The sequence below is a fragment of the Muntiacus reevesi genome, chromosome 15, assembly GCF_963930625.1.
Source record: "Muntiacus reevesi chromosome 15, mMunRee1.1, whole genome shotgun sequence".
In the NCBI taxonomy this organism is placed as follows: domain Eukaryota; kingdom Metazoa; phylum Chordata; class Mammalia; order Artiodactyla; family Cervidae; genus Muntiacus; species Muntiacus reevesi.
In genome coordinates, this window is record NC_089263.1 from 28231321 (window position 1) to 28256432 (window position 25112).

The window sequence follows — 25112 nt, forward strand, 5'->3', positions numbered from 1 at the left end:
AGAATTTGAAGTAGTTAGGATCCATAGAGGGAGTTGAACATTTAGGCAAGTGGGTCTCAGAAGGCTTCACCAAGAGCTGATCGTGGAGATCTGGAGGAGAAGAAGGAAGAGCTGGGAGGCCTGGGCTCAGGATGTCCAGGTAAAAGGGTGATGGACAAGGCCTGTAGCTGGTGAGTCCTGGCATTTTCAGGCCAAAGGGGATGGGGCAGGGGTGAGAGATGGGTAGAAGTAGAGGGGATCAGAGGAAAGTGCCATGCCATCATGCCATTCAAAAAATTGTGAGGTATGGTAGGACTTGGGCTTTCCCTTTGAGTAAGAAGGGCCATGGTTGGAAGGTCCTGAGCAGGGGGACATGATCCAACTTAGGTTTAACAGGATCCCTGTGGCTTCTGTGTTAAAACTACATAAGTGTAGTTTGGGGCATGGAGATTGAGAAGGTATTTGATTCCCATCAGAACATGTGTTCCTCCTCTGCAGCACTTTCTCTTGGTTGTAATACTGGTATATTGCAAGTTTATTGACCCTTGCTCCATCCATACATGTTCATTTCTGTGGAAGTCCTGCCTACTCTTACATCCTGTATCATTGCTAATGCATCTCAACAACATGATCCCTTTTTAGATCACAGAATAAAGGTGTTAACACAGACTGCATTATTGAAATAATTAAGCAATTTTTTTTAAAAAATTGGTAAGTCAGAGTAATTATCAGTAAACCTTTCTAAACCTTTCTCTCTGGTTGTTTCTTTGAGTTTCTGGGGAAAAAATGATTGATTCCATTTTCATAATTTTTTTTTTACAGTTATATAACTTCCTTATAAGCCAGCATAAACCACAACAATGTGTTTGAGTGTCACTCCACCACTTAAACGTGGGCAGTGTCTGTGTCTTAATCTACCCTCTGTGTACAGTGTGCTGCTAAGTTAGGAGGGAATAAATGCAATTCTATTCAGTGAAAATAGTTATGTATTCTTCATGAAAAAGTCACTTTGGATTTTAGCAAAAGGGGGAAATGCTCAGATATAAAGCAGAGCAATGTGTTGACTGGTTAGTTTCCTTTTTAATTTCCATTTATTTCTTTAGCATGCTTTCACTAAGTAACTATTACATACCCTAAACTTCCTAGGTCCTAGATATTCAAATCAAGCAAGTTCCCAGGATTTAAACTCTGCAGAGAGAGCATACACAGGATGGATGGACAGGTGGATGGATGGATGGATGTGTAGCATTATTACAGATTCTGATAGTGTTGCAGAAGAAGTAATTGGTTCAGCAATAAAGTGAGAGGCAGGGTAATTTAGACAGGTGAGTCATAGTGGGCTTCTTAGCAGGGGTGAAATTGAAGCAGACACTTGCAATAAAAGGAGGAGGAGAGGAAGCACTGTGAAAGCTCTTCTGACAAAATCAATCACAAGTGCAAAAAGGAGTGAAGAAATCAACCTGCTTGTGTGGGGCTGGATGGAAGGTTCAGCCTGAAATGCTGACCTAGACAGTCTGCTGCCAGGTGCACCTGGAGAGGTGGGTGTGGCATTGAGTTCCAGGACTAAAAGAAACAATGAAGGCTTAGAAGTTTGGGTTATATTTCAGTGCAATGGGAAGCTATTGATGGGTTTCAAGCAGAAAAGGCCATGATATAATTTACATCTTTTCAAATTCTTTTTGGCTATGTGGAAAAAGGATTGGAGGAAGGGGCTGATTCATTTGCTGATGTGACTAAAGCATTCAGACTGAGCGAAACAATCAATAGCCTACTAGCAAATGTCTAGCTACGTGCTGGTAAAGCTGTTTTTCAAAATATGTGCAGACAGAAGTTGGATTGGAGACGTCTTTCATGAGCCTATTTATTAACTTTATGTAGGGGTTTTTTTATGGTCCATAGATCATTATTGCTTATCCTTTTATTGAAGTATAATACACCTCCAGAAAAATACACATCAAAATGAGTTATAAAAATGCAAACATCCCTTTGTAATCATCTCTCAGACCAGAAAATATAGCATTATCTGCAGCCATTCTGCCCCCTTGTGTTTTCTGCTCACCCTGCTTCGTTTTCCCTCTACTGGCTCTCTCTGTTGTCATGACCTCTATCTTGTAGATTATTTTTGCTTATTTTAAATTTCATGTGATGAGGCAAATGGTACATCTGTTGTATGTACGACTGGGTCATTGGTTCATGCTATGCTACTAATATGCTATTTGTCCATGTGTGAATATACACCAATATAGCTATTCTATCTTTGGTTATCATTGGAGTGCCTTCTTAATCTGAGCTCTGTGAGTAATGCTGCTGTGGGAATACTTACCCTATATTTTGGTATTCATGTATGCATTTTAGTTGGATATATGCCAAGTTCTGAAATTGCAGATCATATTGCATATGTATGATCAGCTTTGGTAGATCCTGCTGTTGCAAGAGAGGGAGATGGCATGTCCTGGGGCCAGCAGGAGTCCTTATGACAGACCACCAAGAGAGTGTTCTTGGCTTCTTGCATGAAAGAATTTAAGAGTAAAGGGAAAGCAAGTTTATTCTGAGAGATACCCTCTCCATAGGCAGAATGTAGGCTGTCTCAGAAAGTGAGAGTGGTCCCAAGGCATGGGGGCTGTAGGTTTTTATGGGTTAAGTAGTTTCATAAGCTAACAAGTGGGAGGAATGTTCTTGCTATCTGGGGGTAGAGTGGGGATTTTCCAGAAATTGAGCCACCGCCCACTTTTTGGCCTTTCAATAGTCCTCCTCAGAGCTATTATGGTGTAAGGGGGAGTGATTTTTAGTATTACAATGAAGGTATAATGAGCTAAAGATCAATGTCTGGACTCTTTTCAAAGCCACCTTGGTTTCAGCTGATTCTAGCCACTCTTTGTCACATCCCAACAGCTATGCTTTTCTTAATTATTTAGCATTTGTATCCTGCCTCTTTTCTTCATATCTCACTGCCAAGTAATTTTCCAAAGTTGTTGAGCCAATTACACTCTCATCAGCCCTATAGGAGACCAGTTGCTTCATGTCTTCATCAACACTTGGTATTTTCTGTTTTACTAATTTTAGCCACCCACTGGATATCTAATTGTGATTTTTTAGAGATTTGTATTTTTTTATTTAACTTTATTTCTTCATTTTCAGCTATTCTGGGTCTTCATTGCTACACAGGCTTTTCTCTAGTTGTAGTGAGCGGTGGGTACTCTCTAGTTGCAATGTGTGAGCTTCTCATTCTGGTGACTTCTTTGTTGTGGAACACAAGTTCCAGGGCATGTGGGCTTAGTAATTGCAGCACACAGGCTCAGCAGTTGGAGTTCCCAGGGTCTAAGGCACAGGATTAACAGTTGTGGCTTGTGGGTTTTGTTGCTCTGTGGCTTATGGGATCTTCCCAGACCAGGGATCAAACCTATGTTTCCTGCACTGGCAGGTGGATTCTTTACCACTGAGCCACCAGGGAAGCCCTCTAATTATGATTTTAATTTATCTGATAACTAATAAGGATGAGCAACTTTTTATTGATTCTTGGCCATTTGTGTGTCCTCTTGTAAAGCATTTGTTCATGTATCTTTCTATTTTTCTATTGCATTTAACTATTTCTTTTTCTGTACACTTCCTGAATATCAGCCTTTTTTATTTTATGAATTTCGATTATTTTTTCTCTCTGTGTAGTTTGCCTTTTTACCCTCTTAATAGTGTTTTGTAGTGAAAAGAAATTCTTAATGTATCTGCTTAAAATAGTTGGTAGTTTGGCATCCTGTTTCAGAAAACTTTGCCTATCCCAGGTTTAAGAAGGTGTTCCATTGTATCATTTTCTGAAAGATTTATTGTTTTACCCTTCACATACAGAAATACCATCAATATGAACTGGGTTTCTGTGTATGCTGTGAGGTAGGGATTAAGATACATGTACTCATATGGCCATCCCATTGACTCAGCACTTTTCCTGTAGAAATAGACTTCTCAAATACTATATTATGTAATTTCAGTCAAGTATGACCTCCTTTGTAAAGCTGCCTATAATAGGATGTCAATGTTTAAATTTAGACAAGTGTGGAAATGTAGTGGATACTGCGTCCCAAAGTGAGGTGGTGGGCCAAAGTCCACAAGTCAGGAAGGAAATGAGCTAGAATCACTCCCCTGGTTTTTGGACTTCTCCAGCTGATCAGGGATCTAAAGGAACAAATCAGATATGGAAGAAGGGATTCTGTGATGAGAAATGTTTACAAAGGCCGTTAGAGATCAGCTCCTCTGATGAGTATGGGAGGGGGTGGTTCCCTCCCACTTACCTGAGGCCATTAGGCTGAGGATCTGTGGGAACATTGGAAAACAAGGCACCATCTTTTGGTTTGGAGCAGAGTGGACCAGGGTCTGTGCCTCATCTGGGCATCTGTGGGGTGATAAAAGAGTTCAGCCCACCTTCTTAGACACTGTGTTAGTCCTACTGGACCCTTACATTGGGGTCACTTGGGGGAGCAGAAGGACACCAATAACAAGAAGCCAGAGATGTACATCAGTTCCTAAGAATGCTGAAGTTGCCACAGGCCACCATTATTAAGAGCAGGCATGTGGCCACTTTGGTCAAGGAAACTACAAGTAAGTGACCCCATCTGCCTGCCAATGCAGGAGATGCAAGAGACACAGGTTTGATCTCTGGGTTGGGAAGATCCCTTGGAGTAGGAAATGGCAATGCACTCCAGTATTCTTGCTTGGAAAATTCCATGAACAGAGGACCCTGGTGGGTTACAGTCCATGAGGTTGCAGAGTCAGAAATGACTCTGAGAAGCACATGAGCAAGGAACCAATAAAAATGCCTGAAAGGCAAGGGGGCCTTCAACATCTGCTGGGTCTAGAGTGTAGGATAACATGTGGAGTATCCTTCTCCTGCTTCCAATCAGCAAAAGATGCCAGGCCTGGTCCCTTCATAGCAGGTAGGAGCCACCACCATACCAGGAGGACAGAGGATGGTTTATTTGTGATGCAGGTTATGTTTGTAAATCAGGAGGCAGGCCAGATTCTCACCCAGTGGAAGGAACACCCCTTCTGAGTTCCCCCAAATATATACATTTAAAGAGGTCAGATGGAGGCAAGATTGAAGTTGTATTTTTATTATATCCCCCAAGTCATGTTCAGTCAGTTTCCTAGGGCATTTACCTGGGCAGGGAGCTATCTTGCAGCTCAGGACTGCCCGAGGCTGAGGTACCTGACTGCAGGGACTGTCACAGCTCTGTGGGGCGAGTCACCTGCAAACCCACAGGGGCCTTCAGTGCAGGAACCCATCTTGTGCCCTGGGGTAGAGGTGTGCTTCTTTGCTGCACAGTTCAGTTCAGTTCAGTTGCTAAATCGTGTCCAACCTCTTGCAGCCCCATGGACTGTAGCACACAAGGATTCCCTGTCCATCACCAGTTCCCGGAGCTTGCTCAAACTCATGTCCATCAAGTCAATGATGCCATCCAACCATCTTATCTTCTGTCATCCCTTTTTCCTCCTGTGTTCGATCTTTCCTAGCATCAGGATATTTTCCAATGAATCAGTTCTTCACATCAAGTGGCCAAAGAATTGGAGTTTCAGCTTCAGCATCAGTCCTTCCAATTAATATCCATAACTGATTTTCTTTAGCATTTACTGGTTTGGTCTCCTTGAAGTCCAAGGGACTCTCAAGAGTCTTCTCCAACACCACAGTTCAAAAGCATCAATTCTTTGGCGCTCAGTTTTCTTCACAGTCCAACTCTCACATCCATACATGACTCCTGGAAAAACCATAGCTTTGACTAGACAGACCTTTGTCAGCAAAGAAATGTCTCTGCTTTTTAATATGCTGTCCAGCTTGGTTATAGCTTTTCTTCCTAGGAGCAAGCATATTTTAATTTCATGGCTGCAGTCACCATCTGCAATGATTTTGGAACCCAAGAAAATAAAGTCTGTCACTGTTTCCATTGCTTCTCCATCTATTTACCATTAAGTGATGGGACTGGATGCCATGATCTTAGTTTTTTTGAAAGTTGAGTTTTAAGCCAGCTTTTTTTTTTAAGCCAGCTCTTCTCTTTGACTTTCATCAAGAGATTCTTTAGTTCTTCTTTGCTTTCTGCCATAAGGGTGGTGTCATCAGCATACTGAGGTTATTCTCCCAGAAATCTTGATTCCAGCTTGTGCTTCATCTAGCCCAGCATTTTACATGATATACTCTACATATAAATTAAATAAGCAGGGTGACAATATAGCCTTGACATACTCCTTTCCCAATTTGGGACCAGTCCATTGTTCCATGTCTGGTTAAAACTGTTGCTTCTTTACCTGCATACAGATTTCTCAAGAGGCAGGTCAGGTGGTCTGGTATTCCCATCTCTTTAAGAATTTTCCACCATTTGTTGTGATCCACAGAGTCAGAGTTTTCAGCGTAATCAATAAAGCAGAAGTAGATTTTTTCTGGAACTTCTTGCTTTTTCTATGATCCAACAGATGTTGGCAATTTGATCTCTGGTTCTTCTGCCTTTTCTAAATTCAGCTTGAACATCTGGAATTTCTCAGTTCATATACTGTTAAAGCCTGACTTGGAGAATTTTGAGCATTACCTTGCTAGTGTATGAGATGAGTGCAATTGTGCGTTAGTTTGAACATTCTTTGACTTTGCTTTTCTTTAGGATTGGAATGAAAACTGACCTTTTCTACTCCTGTGGCCACTGCTGAGTTTTCCAAATTTGCTGGCATATTGAGTGCAGCACTTTAACAGCATCACTCTTTAGGATTTGAACTAGCTCAACTGGAATTCCATCAACTCTGCTAGCTTTGTTCACAGTGATGTTTCATAAGGCCCGCTTGACTTCTCATTCTAGGATGTCTGGCTCTTTACTGCACAGTTGCTTGCGTTTGTAGGTACTCAAGCAATCTTTGCCAAAGTGGAGAGAAAAACACAGTAACCAGCTGCTGAAGGGGAGAGGAAAAATCTACTTTCAGGCCACTATCCTGATATGCAGCTTCCCAGCCACTCACAGGAGAAGGAAATGGCAACCCACTCCAGTATTCTTGCCTAGAGAATTCTGTGGACAGAGGAGCCTGGTGGGCTGCTGTCCATGGGGTCGCACAGAGTCAGACACAACTGAAGCAACTTAGCATGCATGCATGCATTGGAGAAGGAAATGGCAACCCACTCCAGTATTCTTGCCTGGAGAATCCCAGGGACAGAGGAGCCTGGTGGGCTGCCATCTGTGGGGTCGCACAGAGTCGGACACAACTGAAGTGACAGCAGCAGCAGCAGCTACTCTCAACTTAACCATCGGGAAAGCGTTAAATAATGCAAGTGGTGCATCTTAGCTGGAGATGGCATGAACAAAATGCATTAATTATCCTTTATTTATAGCTATCTCAGTTTTGCATTATGTTCTTGAAACCTCAGTGCAAACCATGGGATAGGCTCTTAAACTTAAAACTAGGGGCATTCTGCATGGTTGCTAGAAAGTAAAATATCTTACTCTAGGAGGCATTAAGGGGTAAAACCTTTCTCATTCTTGAGTTTATTTTTTCCCATTTTTTAAAACTCTGTAGGTTTTACAGATATCATTGTGCAATTTAGAATTTACTCCCCCTGGAGAGTAAGGTGGCTTCAAGGTGGTTTATAGCAAATAAGGTTTGCAGAATTATGGAGAAGGGTGATAAGAATTCAGGTGAGAGGAATAATATGAAAATTCGTTTAAAAACTAAAAGTAGAGCTACCATATAATCCCACAGTCCCAATTCTAGGCATATATTCAGAAAAAAATTTTTTTTTAATTAAAAAAAATTTTTTCCAATTATTTTTATTAGTTGGAGGCTAATTACTTTACAATATTGTAGTGGTTTTTGCCATACATTGACATGAATCAGCCATGGATTTACATGTGTTCCCCATCCTGAACCCCCCTCCCACCTCCCTCTCCATCCCATCCCTCTGGGTCATCCCAGTGCACCAGCCCCGAGCACTTGTCTCATGCATCCAACCTGGACTGGCGATCTCTTTCACCCTTGATAATATACATGTTTTGATGCTGTTCTCTCAGATCATCCCACCCTCGCCTTCTCCTATAGAGTCCAAAAGTCTGTTCTATACATCTGTGTCTCTTTTTCTGTTTTGCATATAGGGTTATCGTTACCATCTTTCTAAATTCCATATATATGCATTAGTATACTGTATTGGTGTTTTTCTTTCTGGCTTACTTCACTCTGTATAATGGGCTCCAGTTTCATCCATCTCATTAGAACTGATTCAAATGAATTCTTTTTAATGGCTGAGTAATATTCCATGGTGTATATGTACCACAGCTTCCTTATCCATTCGTCTGCTGATGGGCATCTAGGTTGCTTCCATGTTCTGGCTATTATAAACAGTGCTGTGATGAACATTGGGGTACACGTGTCTCTTTGAGATGTGGTTTCCTCGGTGTCTATGCCCAGGAGTGGGATTGCTGGGTCATATGGCAGTTATATTTCCAGAAAAAACTCTTAATTCAAAAAGAATATGTGCACCCTAGTGTTCATTACAGCACTATTTACAGTAACCAAGACATGGAAGTAATCTAAATGTCCATTGACAGATGAATGGATAAAAAAGACATGGTGTGTGTGTGTGTGTTTATATACATATATATATATGTATATATATAGTGAATAATGGAATATTACTCAGCCATTAAAAAAAAAGACTGGGACTTCTCTGGTGGTCCAGTGGTTGAGCATCCACCTGCCAGTGCAGGGGACACAGGTTTGATCCCTGGTCTGGGAAGATGCCACATGCCATGGAGCAGCTAAGCCTGTGTACCACAGCTACTGAGCCCACACACCTAGAGACCACACTCCACAGCAAGAGAAACCACCACAATGAGAAGCTCATGCACTGCAGATAGACAGTAGCCCCCTCTTGCCACAACTAGAAAATGCCTGTGTGTAGCAATGAAGACCCAGTGCAACCAAAAATAAATAAATAAATAGTAACAAACTGGTTTAGAAAATCAAGCTTTCATCAGCTCACAAACCAGCCAATTAGCAAGAAATTGGTTCTCTTTATCAATATTCTAAAGGGTGCCCTTTAACTCAAAATTTTATGAAGCAATCCAAAAGTCTTGTTGTGAAGAATGGAGCCACATTATATAGAAAAGGAGGTTAACTATGTGGGGTTTAACAGTTAAAATCTCAAGAACAAATTGCTTTAAAATATAGTGAATTAATAAATAATTTGAAACCACATGACCATCTCAATAGATGCAGAAAAAACCTTTGACAAAATTCAGCACCTATTTATGATTAAAACTCTTCAAAAAATGGGCATAGAAGGAATCTACCTCAACATTGTAAAACCCATATATGATAAGCCTACAGCAAACATTATTCTCTATGGTAAAAACTGAAAGCATTCCCCCTAAAATCAGGAACAAGACAAGGGTGTCCATTTTCACCACCATTATGCAACACAGTTCTGGAAGTCCTAGCTACAGCAATCAGAGAAGGAAAGGAAATAAAAGGAATCCAGATCGGAAAAGAAGAAGTAAAACTCTCACTGTTTGCAGCTGACATGATACTGTACATAGAAAACCCTAAAGATAATATCAGAAAATTACTAGAGTTAATCAGTGAATTTAGCAAAGTTGCAGGATACAAAATCAATACACAGAAATCACTTGCATCTCTATATACTAACAATGAAAAATCAGAAAGAGCAATTAAGAAGACAGTCCCATTCACCATTGCAACAAAAAGAATTAAATATCTAGGAATCAACTTACCTAAGGAGACAAAAGAACTGTACACAGAAAATTATAAGACACTAATGAAAGAAATCAAAGATCACATAAACATATGGAGAGATATTCCATGTTCCTGGGTAGGGAGAATCAATATTGTGAAAATGATATTCTCGCAAGTGTAATCTACAGATTTAATGCAATCCCTATAAAATTACCAGTGGCATTTTTTACAGAACTAGGACAAAAAATTTCACAATTCATATGGAAACACAAAAGATCCCGAATAGCCAAAGTAGTCTTGAGAAAGAAGAATGGAGCTGGAGGAATCAACCTTCCTGACTTTGGGTTATGCTACAAAGCTACAGTCATTAATACAGTATGATACTAGCACAAAGACAGAAATACAGACCAATGGAACAAGATAGAAAGCCCAGAAATAAACCCATGCAACTATGGGTACCTTATTTTTGACAAAGGAAGCAAGAATATACAATGGGGCAAAGACAGCCTCTTCAATCAATGTGCTGGGAAGACTGGACAGCAGCATGTAAAAGAATGAAATATAAAAAAATTTTTTAAAAATGAAATTAGAACATTTCCTAACACCATACACAAAGATAAACTCAAAATGGATTAAAGACCTAAATGTAAGACCAGAAACTATAAAACTCTCAGAGGAAAACATAGGCAGAACACTTGATGACATAAATCAAAGAAAGATCCTCTATGACCCACTTCCTAGAGTAGCAGAAATAAAAACAAAAGTAAACAAGTGGGACCTAGTTAAGCTTAAAAGCTTTTGCACAGCCAAGGAAACTATAAGCAAGATGAAAAGACAACCCTCAGAATGGGAGAAAATAATAGCAAATGAAACAACTGACAAAGGATTAATTTCCAAGATACACAAGCGCTCATACAACTCAATGCCAGGAAAACAAACAATTCAACCAAAAAGTGGGAAAAAGATCTAAATAGACATTTATCGAAAGAATACATACAGATGGCTAACAAACACATGAAAAGATGCTCAACATCACTCATCATTAGAGACATGCAAATCAAAACTACAATGAGATATCACCTCACACTGGTCAGAATGGCCATCATCAAAAAGTCTACAAACAATAAATGCAGGAAAGGGTGTGGAGAAAAGGGAACACTCTTGCACTGTTGGTGGAATGTAAGTTGATACAGCCACTATGGAAGACAGTATGGAGATTCCTTAAAAAACTAGGAATAAAACCACCATATGACCCAGCAATCACACTCCTAGGCATATACCCTGAGGAAACCAAAATTGAAAGAGATACATGTATCCCATTGTTCATTGCAGCACTATTTACAATAACTAGAACATGGAAGCAGCCTAGATGTCCATCAACAGATAAAGAAGTTGTGGTAGATATACACAATGAAATATTACTCAGCCATAAAAAGGAACACATTAAGGTCAGTTCTAATGAGGTGGATGAACCTCGAACCCATTATACAGGGCAAAGTGAGTCAGAAAGAGAAAGATAAATACTGTATTCTAACACATATATACAGAATCTAGAAAAATGGTACTGAAGAATTTATTGACAGGGTAACAGTGGAGAAACAGACCTAGAGAATAGACTTATGGACATGGGGAGAGGAGAGGAGAGGGTAAGATGTATGGAGAGAGTAATGTGGAAACTGACATTACCATATGTAAAATAGATAGCTGAGGGGAATTTGCTGTATGGCTCAGGAAACTCAAACAGGCAATCTGTACCAACCTAGAGGGGTGGGGTGGGGAGGGAGATGGGAGGAAGTTTCAAAAGGGAAGGGTTATATATATACCTATGGCTGATTCATGCTGAGGTTTGACAGAAAACAGGAAAATTCTGTAAAGCAATTATCCTTCAATAAAAAATAAATATAAAAAATAAAAATAAATAATTTGAGGCATAGTAAAGCAACGTATCAGGAAATAGTTTGTGACTCAGAGTTCCCCGGAGGAAGAGGCATGCCACACCACAGGGGGGCCACCAGGGGAAGCACCAGAGTGGAGTGATGGGAAAATATGAGTAAGAGCCTTTACTGTGGTTTCTATGGGAAGGACCTGGCCAAGTAGGGTCTTAGGATTGGCTGATTTGAATAGTTTCAGCAGGTCTGGGGCCCTAAGTGGTGTCCCTTCCTTGTTGTTAGGTTCCTGGCCCTGGGGTGATTAGGGCAGCAGGGACAGTGGCCTGGAGTCTGAGACCCCAGCAGAGGCTGTGGTTGGGCATGTGGGCTCTGGATTGATTGGTTTGTATATGTATGTACACTTGAGTGTATGTACACTTTACTGTCTCTAGGAATTGGGCCTCTGTTGTTTAGTCACCAAGTCATGTCCTACTCTTTTGCCACCCATACACTGTGTAGCTCCACTAGGCTCCCCTGTCCACGGGATTTCCCAGGCAAGAATAGTGGAGTGGGTTGCCATTTCCTTCTCCAGGGGATCTTCCTAACCCAGGAATTAAACCTGTGTCTCCTGCATTGGCAGGCAGATTCTTTACCAATGAGCCACCTGGGAAGCCCCAGGAATTGGCCCTGGGACAAGTCATTTCTCCATGGTAAGCAAGGCCTCAAGTTGTGAGAGCATCATATGTAGAATTAAGAGATTATTAGTTCACAAGTGCAACTCCTGTGCAGTGCCAGCTCATTTGGGAATGGTGAGTATGAAGCTGAATCCAGCCCCTATACCTAACACTGAGTTAAATCTCGGAGACGACAGTTTTGGGTGAAGTAGAAAAGAATAGGTTTATTGTTTTGCCAGGCAAAGGGGGCCGTGGTGGGCTAATGCCCTAAAAACTGAATGTCCCGACCTGGAGAGGGTAATGAGTAGCGGTTCAAAGAGGATGTGATCAGTTTATGGATAGTCTTCCGATTGGTTGGTGAAATCAGTCTTCTAATTCCAACCCGTCTGGAGTCTGCATTCTTGTGGGCAGCATTCAGTTAACTTCTCTCACCTGATAGGGGTTTTAGTAACTGCAAAACAGTCCAAAGATTTTGCTAGGTACATCCCTTGAGGGGGAACCCTGCCCCAAGGCTGCACTATTGTTTCTCGATTGCCCCTCCCCTGTCTCTGTATCCTCTCTCTTCTGTAATACAAACGTTTGAACCTGTCCCCTTGAAACTCAGGGAAGGTCCTGGAGGCCCAATAAAGCACATTTCCTGTAATCAAGTGAACCAGAAAGGCCTTTGTGCCTGTGCAGGGGAACCCTACAGGATCCTGCTTGCACTTTCAGGAGGAAGTGCAGATTTCCTGGGGTGGGGAACCTCTGCCCTGCGGGCTACACTCTTCTGTACTGAGTGAAGGTTACTCGCTGGCCCTCTCCTGTATCTCACACATCTCCAGAGGAGTTCCTGACGGCTCAACCTTACCTGGCTTTGCACTACCATAGGACGTGCACTTAAATCATGTAACCCACGATTTGGGCACTGAGGACCACCAAGTGCTGTGTATTCCGGAGTCGCAAAACACACCTCAGAGGGCACTCGAGACAGCGGCGTACAGTTTATTATGCCAGCCCAGGGGGTCCAAGGGGAATCAGTTCCCAACAAGGACCCTGATGTTTCTGAGAGGCCCAGTTTGATACCCCCTGCTACATGAATGGTTACATGTTAGCAACCTCTTTGTTGTATATGACTGAGTTTTACCACAAATAGACTGCTTGGAGAACAAACAATTAAGGTTAAAGGGGGGAAGAATGATTATACATCCTGGGGGGATGTCTCCGTGGTTAATCTAACAGGGGCAGTGTGACCTCAGCTACAGTCTCGCTTTGTGATCTGTAGGGAGGGACGTCTCCTGGAGACCTGGTTTCCATTAGCAACAGTTGCCTCACTCTTGGGCAAAGTTCATGCCCAGTTCACATCTTGTCTTTAAGAGGGATGACAGGCTTCAAGATGGAGTCTCTCTTGCTTTTCTTACACTGGCCCCAAAACAAGGACAGCCTTGCATTCCACCTAGCACTCCTCAAGAGCAGGTGCCATAACTGCAAAGATGTCTCCACCTTGGCCCATGTTGGCTCAAGTTCAAATTTAAGTGCTTCAAGTGGATAGGGCTAGCTTTTTCTGTCCCTATTGGTGATGCCATGATGCAGACAGTGTTGAAAGGTTGGTTAAAATCTCTTCCCCTTTCTGTTCAGCAATGGGGAAGGTCCAGTGTCTGCACACTTCGACCTTGGTCCTTTTTGGGTGTTCTCTGCAATCTTCTGCAGAACTTCTTGCTCAGTTGTGTCCAACTCTTTGCAACCTCATGGACTGTAGCCCACCAGGCTCCTCCGTTGTTCTGCCAAAAGTTTTAACTTTTGTCTCAGATTTAAAGGACTTGTTAACAAAAGAAACCACTCTTATACACAAATAAACATTTCTAATATTTAATAGAGAATTATCTAACTTAATGTTCAATAAACAATCATTAATAGGAAAAAGAAATAGGACAGCAGATACATCACCAAACTGGGTTTTGACCAACATCCAGACTCAAACATTGCTGGAAGTCCTGTGTTACAGCAAGCAATCTGGTGTTACAGTTGTGAAAAGGTCCCAGGCAGCATGTCCACTCCAGGGGTAAGACTTCAAAATTGTAGTTTGGGGGTTCCCACTTATAATCCCAGGCCACAGACTGATATTATCATCAGCTTGCAGGGAAATTGCAGCTCCAGTTTTATGCTAATGTTGTTTTGTCTTATAAATCTCGGAATGTTGTTAATTCCAGGCATAGTTGACCAGACCTCCTCCAGGGGTTCAACTATCTCAAGATCCATCCCCTATCTTGTCTACAGTGTCAAATGGCTTGAAGTCACAGCAGGTACATAGTCAGGGCAGTTTCCAGGCAGGTCAGAAGCAAGGTCAGAGGCTTGCTCTGCTTTTTGTCTGTGAAACCTGAACAAGACCACATCCATTTAATTTCCCTAACATCTGACCATGGAATTTTCCAAGCAAGAATACTGGAATGGGTTGCCATTTCCTGCTCCAGGGGACTCTTCCTGACCCAGGGATTAAACCTGTGTCTCTTGCGTCACCTGCTTTGGCAGGTGGATTCTTTACTACTGCACATGTTAGATGTTCCAGACTTGTCTAGGTTATACCCACAAACCTCTCCAGACATAGGGCCTGGGTGTTACGGTTTAATCATTTTGAGTCTCATACTGGTTGCAGTAGCAGTGATAGTTCTAAACACAAAAGCCTTTTTTTGTTTTGTTTTGTTAATTAGCTTTAATTGTTGACTTTTAAAAGTTTAATTATTATTTTGTATTATAGTTGATTTACAATGCTGTATTAGTTTCAGGTGTATAGCAAAGTGATTCAGTTATACTTATTCATCTATACATTCTTTTTCAGATGCTTTTCCCATATGAGTTATTACTTAATATTGAGTCAAAATTCCTTGTGCTATACAGTAGGTCCTTGTTGGTTATTTTATATATAGTAGTATGTGTATGTTAATCCCAAACTCATAATTCATCCCTCCCCTGCCTTTTCCCCTTCAGTAATCATGTTAGTTTTCTATGAGTCCATTTCTGTTTTGTAAATAAGTTCATTTGTATCATATTTTAGATTCCACACATAAGTGATATCGTATGATATCTGTCTTTGTCTAACTCACTTCACTTAGTATGGTAATCTCTAGGTCCATTAATGTTGCTGAAGATGGCATATTTCATTCTTTATAATGTCTGGCTAATATTTCATTGTATATATCTACCACTTCTTCTTTATCCATTCATCTGTCAGTGGACATATAGGTTCTTTCCACATTTTGGCTATTGTAAATAGTGCTTCAGTGAACTTTGTGGTGCTTATAGGTTTTCAAATTAACGATTTTCTTCAGATATATGCCCAGGAATGGAATTGCTGGGTCATATAGTAGCTTTATTTTTAGGGTTTTAAAGAACTTCTATACTATTCTCCATAGTGGCTACACCAATTTACATTCCCACCAACAATGTAGGATGGTTCTCTTTTCTTCATACCCTCTCCAGTATTGTTTATAGACTTTTTGATGATGGCCATTCAGACCAGCGTGAGGTGATGCTTCATTGTATTACGTTGGTATAAACATAAGTGTGGTTTCAGACTATGAATTTTAAATCATTACAACTAGACTCAAAGACATCTTTATTAATTAAAATAGGAACTGTTACAATCAACATGTTTTTGCCAATGAGAAATAAGTTTGTTTATTCCTGTAGCATAAAAATCCATGCCTCGGGATTCAGTGAACTCTTGGAAGGCATTTTCTGCCTCCTGCTGGTTGTAGAAGCATTTTCCCAGCAAAAAGTTGTTGAGATGCATTAAGAAGTGGTAGTTGGTTGGTGAGAGGTCAGGTGAATATGGCAAATGAGGCAAAACTTCTTAGCCCAATTCATTTAACTTTTGCAGTGTTTGTTGTGCAATATGTAGTCAGGCATTGGTTGTGGAGGAGAATTGGGCCCTTTCTGTTGACCAGTGCTGGCTGCAGGCATTGTAGTTTTCAGTGCTTCTCATCAATTTGCTGAGCATACTTCTCAGATGTAATGGTTTCAGTGGGATTCAGAAAGCTGTAGTGGATTAGACTGGTAGCAGACCACCAAACTGTGACCATGACCTCTTTTGGTGCAGGTTGGGCTTCTCTGGTGGCTCAGATGGTAAAGCCTCTGCCTGCAATGTGGGAGACCCGGGTTTGATCCCTGGGTCAGGAAGATTCCCTGGGGAAGGAAATGGCAACCTACTCCAGTACTCTTGCCTGGAAAATTCCATGGATGGAGGAGTCTGGTGGGCTACAGTCCATGGGGTCACAAAGAGTCAGACACGACTGAGTGACTTCACTTTTTTTTTCTTTTATTGGCTTTGGGAAGTGCTCTGGAGTGTCTTCTTGGTCCACCTATTGAGCTGGTCTTTGCTGGTTGTCATATAAAGTTCACTTTACATTGCATGTCGCAATCTGATCAAGAAATCGTTCGTTGTTGTTGCATAGAATAAAAGAAAACAGCACTTCAAAACAATGTTTTTGATTTGGGGGCTGCTCACAAGGTACCCATTTATCGAGCTTTTTGCATTTCGAATTTATTTCAAATGCTGAACAACCTTGGAATGGATAACATTGAGTCCTCTGGAAACTTTTCATGTAGTTATAAGAGGATCAGCTTCAGTGATGCTCTCAGTTGGTGTTTGTCAACTTCCAAAGGCCATCCACTCTACTCTTCATCTTCAAGGCTCTCGTTTCCTTTGCAAAAGACTTGAACCACCACTGCACAGTATGTTCACAGTAGTCCTGGGTCAAATGTGTTGTTGGTGTTGTGGGTTGTCTCTGCTGCTTTATTACCCATTTTGAACTCGAATAAGAAAAGTGGTGGAATTTGCTTTTTGTCTAACATCATTTCCATAGTCTAAAATAGATACATGGGCTTCCCTGGTAGCTCAGCTGGTAAAGAATCTGCCTGCAATGCAGGAGACCCCAGTTTGATTCCTGGGTCGGGAAAATCCACTGGAGAAGGGATAGGCTACCCATTCCAGTATTCTTGAGCTCCCTGGTGGCTCAGCTGCTAAAGAATCCACCTGTAGTGCGGGAGACTGGGTTCAGTCCCTGGGTTGGGACGATACCCTGGAGAAGGAAATGGCTACCCACTCCAGTATCTGGCCTGGAGAACTCCATGGACTGTATAGTCCATGGGGTCTCAAAGAGTCAGACACAACTGAGTGACTTTCACTTCACTTCTTCAAAATAAATATAAAATATACAGCAAGTAATGTCATTAGCAAAAAGTTAAAAAATAAAAATAAAGCAAGAAATACTCATTAAAATGATGTATAACATAACCACATTTAAGAATGTACTAGAATATCAAACACTAAATTTCAACAAGACAAAACTGCAGTTACTATTACAATAACCTAATAGTTTTTACTTGTTTTTCTCTAATAATGAGCAATACTGAGCATCTTTTCCTATGCTTTTTGGCCATCTGTATGTCTTTGGAGCCTTTATATATAACCTCTTCTGGTCTTTTGCTGTTGCTCCAATTGGAATGTTTCTCTCAATACTGTTAAATTATGCATACATGTGTGCTCAGTCGCTTAGTTGTGTCCTACTCTTTGCAACTCTATGGACTGAAGCTCACCAGGCTCCTCTGTCCATGAAATTTTCCAGTCAAGAATACTGGAATAGGTTGCCATTTCCTTCCCCAGGGCATCTTCCAGACCCAGAAATCAAACCTGCATCTCTTGTGTTTGCAGATGGATTCTTTACCACTAGCACCAACACTGGTGGGATGGACTGAGAGTTTGGGATTGGTAGATGCAAGCTATTACATTTAGAATGGATAAACAACAAAATCCTAATGTATAGCAAAGGGAACTATATTCAATATCCTTTGATAAACCATAATGGAAAAGAATATTAGAAAAAAATAATGTAAAAGAAAATTCAGTTGGCCAGCACTCACTTTGGCAGCACATTTACTAAAATCAGAGTGATTCAAAGAAAATTATCACGGGCCCTATGCAAAGATGATGTACAAATTTGTCAAACATTTCATATTTTTTAATGTTACTGAATTGTAACCTTAAAAAACAGTTAATGGCAAATTTGATTATCATTTTATTATTATTATTTATTTAATTTTTAAATTATTTTACTTTATTTTTTATTTGACTTATGGGATAAATTAAGAGTTTTGGATACTATATATACACTACCATATATAAAATAGATAGCTACCAAAGTATAGCACAGGGAACCACACTCAATATTTTGTAATAACACATAGGGAAAAAGAATCTGAAAAAGAATATAGATAGATAGATAGATCTGAATGTTTTTGTTTTTATTGTTCAGTTGTTAAGTTGTGTTCGACTCTTTGTATCCCCATGGACTACAGCATACCAGGCTTCCCTGTCTTTCACTATCTCCCAGAGTTTCCTCAAATTAATGTCCACTTGTCAGTGATGCTACCTAACCATCTCATCCTCTGCAACCCTCTTCTCCTCCTGCCTTCAATCTTTCCCAGCATCAGGGTCTTTTCCAGTGAGTTCTGTCTTTGCATTACATGGCCAAAGTACTGGAGCTTCAGCTTTATTTAGCATCAGTCCTTCCAGTGAATATTCAGGGTTGATTTCTTTTAGGATTGATCAATTTGATCTCCTTGCAGTCCAAAGAACTCTCAAGAGTCATCTCCAGAGTAACATGGAAACATACACTACCATTTGTAAAATAGATAGCCAATGAGAATTTGCTGTGTGAACCAGGGAAATCAAACCAGGGCTCTGTAACAACCTAGAGGGGAGGATGGGGAGGGAGGTGGGAGATGTTCAAGTAGGAAGAGACATGGGTAAACCTATGGCTGATTCATGTTCATGTTTGGTAGAAACCAACACAGTACTGTAAAGCAATTATCCTTCAATTAAAAATAAATAAATTAAAAAAAAATCTTCTCCAACACCACAATTTGAAAGCATCAGTTCTTTGGTGCTCAGCCTTCTTTATGGTCCAACTCTCACCATCCGTACATGACTACTGGAAAAACCATAGCTTTGATTATATTTTTTGTTGTTGTTGTTCTGCTCCATTTTGTTCTGGAACTGGAGATTCACCTTGTTAAATTATTTTATTCCTTTCTTACAGGCTGAGTGTGCTTGAGGGGATCTATATCGTTTCAGTCTGTACTTCATGTTGTTCTGAGACTGAGGACTTCACTCACTGATGAATGCCTTGCAGCAAATATGGGGGTCACATGTCTTCATCTGAAGTCCTACTTCATTTTCAGGCTTTCTCATGTTAAGCCCTATTTCCCCATGTTAATTAGATCAAAGTAAACAAAGGATTTTATAGGGATAACTATACATTCTTCATTTTTTATATTCATACTTTTGCTATCACAAATATTGCTGGGTTTAGGGGTTGGGGGAAACCTGTTGTATATAGTTTTTCTGTACTAGAAATCTACTTTTGTAAGGTAAAATCTTAAAGTCGTCATTCCAGGGATGTGTACATTTTAACGTTTCACCTATGCTGGCGCGTCTTTTTACAATTCACACACCTACCAGTGATGTGTGAGATGTACATCTTCACCATCACTGGATGTTAGGTTTTTTTGTGTTGTTGTTTTGAAAATCTCATCAAATTAATTTAAAAAATTGTGTGTTTTACTTTGTCTTTTCTTAATTGCTTATGAGGTGTGGTAGATGGTGAATTCTTTCATACTCTCATTAGCTGTCTGAAGTCCCTCTTTTACAAGAATAATAGCTTTTGCCCATTGTCCTTAATGACTATTGTTCTTTTTTCCCTTCAGTTTTATTGAGATATAATTGACGTACAGCACTGTGTAAGTTTAAGGCGTGCAGCATAATGATTTGAGTTACATATATTGTGAAATGATTACCACAGTAAACTGAGTTAGCATTCATCACCTCATACAGATAGAAAGTCATCTCATGAGAATTCTTAGGATCTACTCTCAACAATGTTGAAATATATCATACATTATATCCTTAGTAATTATTTATCCTGTAACCAGAAGTTTGTACCTTCTAACTACCTTTCTCCAGTTCCCTCACCCATCACCCCCAGCTCTGGTAACCACAAATCTAATCTCTTTTTCTATGAATTTGGTTGCATTTTGTTTTTTTGTCTTTTAGACTCTACATATAAGTGAGATCATAACAGTATTTATCTTTCTCTGTCTGGGTTACTTCACTTAGCATAATTCTCTCAAGATCCTAAGGTCCTTCTGTGTTGTCCCAATTGGCAGAATTTCCTTATTTTTCATGGCTTAATAAAATCCCATGTATATATTGTGGTGATGTATGTATGCACGCACTCATGCATATACCCACAACTCACAGCTTCTTTGGGCACTTAGTTATTTCCATGTCTCACATTTTCTTTGAACACCAGTTGCAATGAACATGGTGGTGCATTTATCTCTTCAGCATAGTGTTTTCATTTCTTTGGGATATATTCCAAGAAGTGGAATTTCTGGGATATATTCCAAGAAGTGGAATTTCTGGATCATATAATAGTTCTGTTTTTTTTTTTTTTTTTTTTTTGAGAAACATCTATATTGCTTGCCACGACTGCACCAGTTTACAATTATGATAATTTTTATTTATCAACTTATAAGCTGTTTGTACATTAAGAAGTCCAGCTTCTGAACCGAATGTTGGAAATAATCTCTCCAAAGTAACACGCTTTTTACTTTGTGTGTATCGTGTATGTATTTTGCTGTAGGAATGCACACCAAAGGCAGGAAGTATGAGAAGTATAAATTTTTAATAAAGAACTTAAAATCTAACTGATGGAGAAATATGCTATGTGCGTAGATGGGGAAACTATATTGGAAGACATCAGTCCTTTTGATGTTAACATATAAGTGTAATATACAGTTTCAATCAGTACCTTAAGTTTTTTGTTTTACTTGAGCCCAAACCCATAAATATTGGCAAGAGATGCTTGGAAAAGAATAATATAAGGAGACTAGTGTCATATACTAAAAGTATTATATAACTATACTAGGTAAACAGTATAGCATTGGCACAGAGTGGAAAAAAAATCACTGAAAGAGGTGATTTTATAAACAGATTGAAGCATAGATGTATTTTCACTCAGTGGGAAAAGATGGCGTAGTTAATTAATATTTTGCCCTAATCAGTGATGTTGGAGAAAAATAGAATTGGATAGCAACAATATGCTTTATAAAGGAATAAATTTCAGGTGAGTTTTACATTGGAGTGTTGAGTAAAAAGTCAAATCACACAAGTATAAGAAGACCATCCAGGGAGGTCTTCTTAAGTCAGAAATCTCAGAATGATAAAGAAAAGGATTGGCAGATTTGACTACATGACAACACTTAGCATATTTTCTTTTGGTCTTTTATATCTATAATTTTCCATTCTTGCTGCTGCTAAGTCGCTTCAGACATGTCCAACTCTTTGCGACCCCATGGACTGTGACCCACCAGGCTCCTCTGTCCATGGCATTCTTCAGGCAGAAATACTGGAGTGGGTTGCCATTTCCTCCTCCAGAGTATCTTCCTGACCCAGCGATTGAACCCATGTCTCCTGCATTCCAGGCGGATTCTTTACCGCTGAGCCATCAGGGAGATGATGCCATATATGAATTTCTCGTATTATTTTTTACTTCTTTGTTATTTCCCCATGGCATGTAAAACTTCAAAAATGCAATTTCAGTGTCTCTATATTCTATTTTATGAATGTGCTCTCATTTAATTTATAACCTAACAGTTTTTGAACAAAAGTCACAATTCCTTGAAGTTATGTTTCAAGAGTAGAAAACACATTCCATAATCTCTTGAATAGAAATTTGACACACAAGACACATGGTGGCCAGTGGCGCCAGCTCTCAGGATGAGGCACTTAGGTGCCATATGCCAGACTAAACCTTGTGCTCTCACACTCCAGTGGGGAAACAATGCTTAATGAGTTTTTAGCATCATTTGGTATGAATTAGGAAGAAAATTAGTAAGCCTTCTTCCTATACCATGCTACTGTTGCTGCTAGGTCACTTCAGTTGTGTCCGACTCTGCGCGACCCCATAGACAGCAGCCCACCAGGCTCCCCCGTCCCTGGGATTCTCCAGGCAAGAACACTGGAGTAGATTGCCATTTCCTTCTCCAATGCATGAAAGTGAAAAGTGAAAGTGAAGTCGCTCAGTTGTGTCCAACTCTTAGTGACCCCATGGACTGCAGCCTACCAGGCTCCTCCATCCATGGGATTTTCCAGGCAAGAGTACTGGAGTGGGGTGCCATTGCCTCCTCCGATACCATACCTATGGATAAATAGAAACTGAAGTACACTATCACTAGGACCTCTGATTACAGATATGTAGAAATTAATGTGTGAGATCAACAATGTATTCAGGAGATTTTCCTCTTATGGTACCCAAAGGATTTTTAGGAGTTTTAAGAGGAAGAATAAAAATTTGATTCTGTAAAATTATGACAGTGATGTCCAAGTAATGTCATGTTCTGGGACAGATGACCAGAAGGAAGGAGGGCAACTTGAATTGATGTTGCCACAGGCAAGTGGAAGTTCTTATTTCATTTTCTCCCTGAATAGAGTTTTGAGGAAATGGTAATATATCATTTAAATAAAAACACACAAAAACAACAAACAATAAACTGCATTTGAATCAGGAGGTTTGGGTTCAAATCCCTAAACTGTCAACCACCTGTTGTTAATCATGGATGAGTCACTTTACCTCTGGAATCAAACTTTCCATTTGTAAAATGAAGGTGTTGGGTTTTAGGTTATTTCTAAAGTCACTTCAAGCTATAATTCTCTGCTTTTGTAAATTTTTCATGGCCGTCCTATGATAATGATGGGAAAATGTAACCTTGATTCATCATTGTCAACTACCATGACCAGAGAATACATTATCTGTTAGTCATTTAGCTAATTCTAGAAATGGCCCTTTAGTAGTTTGCTGTGAGGCCATGTTTTCCTTCTTGTCTCGTTGTGGGACAATAAATGCTGTGGGACAAGTGGGCAAACATGCATAGTTAGCCTGGCAAGTAAAACGAAAAGTAGTCCAGATGACTTCTGATGGGCAGGAGTTGTAGTGTGCTAAATCTAATCCAGTGAAATTTAGTACTGATGACGATGGAATAGTAAATTTAGGTTGAAAGATAAAATCAAAGAAGCAAAAAACAGCTGTTAAACCAAGTAGCAAAAGCGGAACCCTTTCACTGTTGGTAGGAATATGAATTAGTGTAGCCACTATGGAAAACAGTATGGAGGTTCCTCAAAAAACTAAAAATAGAACTACCATATGACCCAGTATTGTGCTCCTGGGTATATAGCTGAAGACAAAGAAAGCTGTAATTTGAAAACATATGCACACCCCAGCTTTCTTAGCAGCATTTACAATAGCCAAAATATGGAAGCAACCTAAATGTCCATCAACAGATGAATGGATAAAGATGTGGAGGGTGTATACACACACACAACAAAATATTACTCAACCATAAAAAAGAATGAAATTTTGTCATTTGCAACAATGTGGATGGACCTAAAGGGTATTATACTTAGTGAAGTGAGTCAGACAGAGAAAGACGAATATTCTTGTTCTCACTGAAATACGAAATATAAAAATGAAGCATAAAGTGAGCATAATAAAACAGAAACAAATGTAGAGAACAAACTAGTATTTAGCGTAGGGAGAGGGGAAGGAGAGGGGTGAGATAAGGATAGGGGACTGAAATATACAAACTAATATGTATAAAATAAATAAGCAACAAGGATATATTATATTGCAAAGGGAAATACAGCCATTACCTTATAAAACTTTAAATGGAGTATAATCTATAAAAATATTGAACCAGTATGTTGTACCTTAATATTTTAAATCAATTGTTCAACAAAAATAAAAAGTTTTTAAAGTTTTAATTTAAAATTTTAAATAAATAATTTTTAAAAGCTGAGCCATCTCTTAACCAATAACTTTTATGCCTATTTCTGAAACTATATTAAATAGAATGGGAGAAATGGGTCTCAACTAATCACAGTAGTGAGCTTTTCTATCCTGTGGGCCAGATCATGTCTGAAGTGTTCTTGGCTTGTCATCTTGAATATGAGATGTAATTGTCATGGTATAATTTCCACCATTTTGAAATAGAAAACATACCTGGTGGAGAATGAAAAGGTTAGGAAAGAAGAAGGCTTGGCTGCTATTGTTGGGAGAGAAAGCAAAGGCCTCTCTGGAGGAGCAGTAACAGACCTGTGGGCTTGGTTATCACAGAAGGACCTTCAGGCAGGCAAAACGCCTCTGGGGCTCTAGTAAACATGGGGATGAGCTGACCATGGCCTTCAAAAAGTGGAATAAAGTATCATTAGCATCTCAGAGCAACTCAAGAAGTGGCACAGTGTCAAAACTTTGACCTTGAATTCTTATTCTAAGTGACTTACTGCTGTGTGACCTTGGGCAGGTTACTTAACTCCTCTGGGCCCAGAAGAAGTGGTCATTAAGGGGGCCATATTATCTCTAGAAGCACATGATTATTGTGAAATCGAAGGATGGAGCATATGGCTTGTGGTAGCACAGCCCGGTCCAGCAGGCCCTTCCCCAAGAGGGCTGGCCTGGTCAGGGAGGCTCCAAGCCCCAGAACCACCTTGAGTTGGAGCAGCAAGGAGTCAAGGCTGCGGCCAGGCTCTGTCCCTGAGTCGGGATCCCTGCTTGGCCCCTCAGTCACCTGTTCCTGCTCCCTAGGGCTGCCTGCCTCACTGCCATGGCTGACGTGGATGGATGGCAGGCAATGCTGTGATGTTGCCCTGCCCGCCTTGAGTCGGCATCCTGCCCATGAGTGGACTTTCTCTTCCAGGGGCAGGTATCAACCCTGTCCACTCGGACCTGGGCCATCTGCCTCCACCAGCTCCCAGGTTCACCTGACCCTGTCCTGACCTGACCTAGTCCATTTGGAC

At 40.2% G+C, this 25112-nt stretch overlaps 1 protein-coding gene and 1 non-coding gene across 2 annotated transcripts in view; both read left to right on the forward strand.

Annotated features, from left to right (window-relative positions):
* The window catches only part of OTUD7A (OTU deubiquitinase 7A), a 379982-nt gene that overhangs the window by 152853 nt on the left and 202017 nt on the right, over window positions 1–25112 (forward strand). The window lies entirely within an intron of this gene.
* On the forward strand, window positions 18114–18220 carry LOC136147560 (U6 spliceosomal RNA). Its single transcript, XR_010659228.1, has one exon. It is a non-coding gene; the product is annotated as a U6 spliceosomal RNA (small nuclear RNA).